Source organism: Ostrea edulis, chromosome 4 (genome assembly GCF_947568905.1).
Source record: "Ostrea edulis chromosome 4, xbOstEdul1.1, whole genome shotgun sequence".
Classification (NCBI taxonomy): domain Eukaryota; kingdom Metazoa; phylum Mollusca; class Bivalvia; order Ostreida; family Ostreidae; genus Ostrea; species Ostrea edulis.
The window spans coordinates 78,341,094-78,347,093 of record NC_079167.1 but is presented as its reverse complement, the minus strand read 5'-3'; the positions used below and the strand labels follow the sequence as shown (position 1 = coordinate 78,347,093).

The 6,000-nt window shown below is 35.6% G+C and overlaps 1 pseudogene; it reads left to right on the top strand.

Moving 5' to 3' along the window:
• Positions 1–544: 544 nt before the first annotated feature.
• The window catches only part of LOC125669363 (receptor-type tyrosine-protein phosphatase epsilon-like), a 29,532-nt pseudogene continuing 24,076 nt past the window's right edge, over positions 545–6,000 (top strand).

Genomic DNA, 6,000 nt, shown 5'->3' with positions numbered 1-6,000 from the left:
TAGAAGGGAGAATGTTTTTTTCTCGAGTGATATTTCTCGCGATATTATGCGATAAGAAATTCCATGCATATATTTAGGAATTTATAGTATGTCAAAAATTTTGCCAGAAAAACTTTATACCTTCTCAGAATTGATTAAAAGCAGGAGAAATATCAAAATCCTGCATTTTGTACAATGCCATACATAGGTAACAATTTGTGATACTTAATTTAAAACTGGTGACGTCTCCACAGATTGAAAAATTCCCTAATGGAACGGAAAACAATGACATTGAACCACATACAATGGGGAATTAGCAGGAATATTATTATATATATATATATTATATTGTCTGACTTGCAACTAGCTAAGAACGGAATATGACAAAATAACAATATGTGATCTTATCTCAGCAGCGCCCATTGTCAGTCATGTGCATTCTCCAGAAGGAAATGTTGGAAACCACTAACTCATAACTAATACCTTTACAATTATAAATATGACAACTCTTGGTCCCCTTATTTTCTTCAGTTTAAAATAACACTTCCTTGTTGTTTTAAGAATTCTAACATGCAGACGCTTGTCTTTTTGATATTATTGAGACTAACTTTGTCCTCTGGATACCGTAAGTAAACAATTTTCATACCATCAATGTCTATCTTACTAGTAACTCTCTCATTTGTGAAGTGAGCTAGTGAATATTAATCACAATATACACTGCGCTAACAATCAATCGAAACAAGGAGCGTTTCTACGAATGCTATCTCTTACTCAGCTTTCTTTATGAATATTAACGAAACTCATTTATGTTTAGTATACCAAAGCATAGTTTCCATCTTGTAAATATCTTGCTGGTCTTTGGGTAACAAAATACATTTCAATTTGTTTTCATTGTGTTCAAAATAGAAATTGATACTAAAATCAGAAATACTCCACATAATTTTACACTTATGCTTCATACTTAGATATTTTATTCAAAGTAGACATTAACGACAAACTGACAACTCAACTGTGCGACAAATGGGATGATTTCAGCTTCTCCATCGTCAACTTCCCATATTTATGTAGCAATATTCCATTATCACCTGTATATTGTGTTTATATATCTCAACTGATTCGATAGAGCAAGAGTTTGTTCTGCGTATAGTCAGTTTTTAAATCGAGGTAAGCTACTGACAAACAAGTTGATGGTACAGGGGTTTCAACAGTGTCGATTGAAGTCAGCATTTCGCAAAATCTATGGTCGTTATAACGATCTAGTTCGTCAATACAACCTATCATTGGGTCAAATGCTGTCTGACATGTTTCATACCGATTGTTAAACCATTCTTGGCACGCTGATTTTGACTACGGATAAGAACTCCGTTTACATGAACAGGATATAGGGCTCACGGCGGCTGTGACCAGTCGACAGGGGATGCTTACTCCTCATAGGCACCTGATCCCACCTCTGGTGTGTCCAGGGGTCCGTACGTGCCCAACTATCTATTTTGTATTGCTTGTAGGAGTTATGAGATTGATCACTGTTCGTTATCTTCACCTTTCACATGTATATTACAGTTTTAATTAATCTAATATTTTCTCCAGCAAAAAACAATGTCAATATTTTGAATAATGAATTAATGATTAATTTCATGACAAATGTCAGTCATGTTCATAAGTCGTACAGAACAGATACTGCCCCATACGGTAATCCAAAGCGAGAAGTTACAAACGAGTCACGGATTACTGTAAATTCCTAAATATACGCGAAGAATTTATTATTGCGTAGATTGGCGAGAAACATCACTCGCGAAATAAAATAACTCGCTTTTAATTTTATATACCCAAAATACATGCAACAACTCTTGATCAACAGAGCACTCGCGAATTTATGTTCTCACGTTTTGACGTCCATGGTTCATTTCGCGATAATAATTAGTACTCCCGTAAAGTAAGGAATGTAAAGTTTATCATGACGAACCATGAATGGCACTGCCTCCACGTGAATTCATTAGCAAGACTGTTCATTACTTTTTGATCAAGTATGCCTACTCTACCGAGAAAGACGAGCTCAAATCCATCCATTATAGCGATCGGGATACGAGGTGGCGGTCATACCTACATGTAACAGACTCCCTGCAATCTGTGGCAAGCTGGTATTGATCCTAAAGTATCCATCCTAAGCCATAAGATGGTATACATAGTGGGCAATCTCATAACTCTTTTAAGGAATACAAAATAGAGAGTTGGGAAAACACGGACCCCTGGATATATCAGAGATGGGATCAGGTGCCTAGGAAGAGTAAGCATCCAGTCATTCTGAAAAGACTGATTGAATATTGTTTAACGTCCCTCTCGAGAATATTTCACTCATATGGAGACGGCACCACTGCCGGTGAAGGGCTGCAAAATTTAGGCCTAAGCTCGGCGCTTATGGCCTTTGAGCAGGGAGAGATCTTTATCGTGCCACACCTGCTGTGATACGGGACCTCCGTTTTTGCGGTCTTATCCGAAGAACCACTCCCATTTTGTCACCTCTTACGACAAGCAAGGGGTACTGAGTGTGGCTGTATTCCATATATCCCATTTACTCACCTTATACGACAAGCTAGGGATACTGAGGACCTATTCTAATCCGAGTATTGATTCAAATAGCATTACTCTAAAACCAGAGTAAAACTAGGATATTTCTTTGAAAGTAGTACAAGAGAGGCCAAAAATAGGATGGGTCATTTAATATTCCCCTCAAGAACCCCTGAACCAAACAAAGTTAACTTTACATGAAAACGTCCTGACATAGTGTAGATTCACTCTCACCCGCTTTTGAGCCTCAAGGTTTTGTATTTTCTACATTTCAATAATTCAACAACTGCAGGGGCATAATTGGTCATATTAATTATGATGCCCAGACGTAGTTTGGTTCCACAGTTTTACTTAGTAATATATGAGGAAATATCCTGAAAACCTTCCACTCCTCACAAGGGTCATGGGTAGTCATCAATGTATAACGATCCTATTATACCTCAGTATGAGAATTCTATGCAACGTGTAATCTGATTGGTCTAGACAGTCACGTGCCAGGTTTAATAAAACTTCATATCTCCCTTTCAAACATCATATCTCCCCATCATATTTCACCCCTTCGGCAGCCTCTTGCATTTCCCATAAATTTTAAATCAAGGCAGTTTATTGTGACGTTATAATAAGTCCAAGTCATTGTACTTTCATAGTTCGTAAGGCACAAATACTGGTTATCATGTCACTGTATTTCGTTGTTTGTACCTTCTAATACGTTGATGGCGTGGTGTTACCGTTAGGGCGATCTCAGTTACATGCAATGAGCGGACTGCAAAATGCATTTTTGTAGTCTTGCTTTGTTTCGGTATAATAAACAATTTATTGCATGAATGTTCGGGAGATATGAAGATTTAATCACCCAAGAAAAATCGTTGCCCTCGAGGAATATACTCTTTCTTGGGTGAATAAATCTTTATATCTCCCTCACTACATTATCATGCAATAAATGTATAATATTTCATATCTGGTAAATGGGACTTTGTAATCATAGTATCATTTTCAAGAGTTTATTGAACAAAAGTATTCGTAGGAAATTCCGAAATTTTGATTACCGCTTGATTCATTTCACCTAAAATTTTACATTTCAGTCTATGGAAAGAGCATGTTTAATTAAAATATCTTTTAAAAAAATATTTATTTCTTGGTAAAAGGTTACATAAACTTTCAATTTATGAAAATATGAAATAAAATTAATCATTTACCGCACAAACTTTAAAAAAAGAATGAGATTTTCATTTTTACCAAGGGCGGAGAACTTTTCCAAGAAAGATCGGGTTCTAATCATTTACCAGTCATGGAAATTTAATCTACATTTCACTTTCATCATTATTAAAATAAATGTTCATTAAAAATTGTTCAATATATTTTGTTATACATTAAATACCTTCAGGTAGTTAAAATGCAAGTTTGCTGAATTCATCAGTCCCAGAGATAAAGTGGGGTCACATCAGGAGATCAAAGTTTTAAATGCGAATATTTACAAAATCCATTAAAACATTTTTTTCAACACTAGAAAGGTCACACTGAATCATATCAAATTTGCAAACATTCTCGAGTTGTGTGGATTCAAGTTTTCTTTTTCATGCCCCCGCAACTATACTCGGTGACATATTGTTTTGTCTGCCCATTTGTCCGAAACTTTAACCTTACTCATAACTTTTGAATGATGAGTGATCTGGTTCTCATATTTCACGTGTGCATTTCTTGTTACAAGAACATTCTGTTGATACCAATTTTTTAACCTTGTTATATTTAACCTGAGCTAAAAACTCGACTGAGCTTTTCTGATCACCTGTTGTCTGTCGTCTATCTGTAAACTTTTTTTTTTTTTTTTTTTTTATAATTTTCGCCTACTGCACCAATTTCAATGAAACTTGGCATACATCATTCCTGTGTTCAGGGGTTTCACGTTTATGCAAATATGGGACCATGCTGTTTTCAGATTGGAGGTAATCAAGAAAGTGTGTCAGAACTCATACTTGAGCGATTTATATACAATGCTAGATAAAAACTGCATGTAGCCAAATTTAATTGTAAAATGTTGCCTAATATCTACTTGAACGACAGCTATTTACTGCATTTCTGACAATATACTGCACTCCCATTAATCAATATTGGACCATAACCACTACATGCAAGGTGAAGATAACGAAGTGATCAATCTCATAACTCCTACAAGCAATACAAAATAGATAGTTGGGCAAACACGGACCCCTGGACACACCAGAGGTGGGATCAGGTGCCTAGGAGGAGTAAGCATCCCCTGTTATTTCCCGTTTTTACAATCGAACTGCGGAAAAATACGAACATTACAACTATAAAATTGCAATGTCATTCATGACTGAATATTCTGTCCAACTTGCTGGAAACTTTAAAGATGGATTCTTCTCATATTAATTGGAGACATTGAGATACTATATTTTGTCTGCAACAACTATAGAATGGATGAAATCTTTTGAGACACGCAAATGTGCGTGTTAAGGTTATTTTTTGTTAACGTGTAATTTCAAAGTAACACTATTTTCGTACGAAAGGATCTTGAAAGTCCATTAGTGTAAATATAAATGATAAATTCTTGTATTTTCCCTTAATCTGCTGCATAACTACTACGTATAAACAAATTATATATGAAGAGCTTTAAACATACTCAATATGATAATTGTAGATTTTGCTCATGAATCCTTATTCCTGTCATACTTCTAGTACTTAATTTATTTTATTTTTATTTTATATTGTTTGACGTCCCACCTGATAATATTTCACTCATATGGAGACGTTACCATTGCCGATGAAGGGGTGAAAAAATTAGGTCTAGATCCTCGTCGCTTACGGTCTTTGCTCAGGGAGGGATCTTTATCGTGCCATACCTGCTGTGACACGGGACCTAGGATTTTGCGGTCTCATCCGAAGAACCGCTCCCATTTAGTCGCCTCTTAAGACAAGCAAGGGATACTGAGTGTCACGGTATTCCATATATTGTGTACTGACATTAAGAACTGCTCCCTTATCTTATTTCATATGCATGTTACAATTACTAATCTCCTGGTTATGTAGTTACGTGTTCAATAAACTAGAAGCTATGCTTGCGTTCCTTTGTTCACATGGAGTCAGTTAAATGGAAGACTTGTACGATATAAAACACTGAAAACCTATACTAACCTGGATCCCCAAGGGATACTGATTTGTTTTTGGAAGTTGTTATATAATAATACTGGGGTGTGATAAGATACACAATGACATTAATAAATCATGTCTGATTATATAAGAAAGAAAATGCTTTTCTCAGTATTTTACTGAAGGAAATATTAGGAGTAGGGCATTTAAAATGTCCTTCTCCCGGAACATCATACAAATGATTTATAAATTTAACAAGATATCATATCAATGCCCTGTTTCTTTTGTCAGTTACGATTAATTACTCTAGTTACGAATGTCTGTTCTTGTTTCGATTTTGTTCAACTG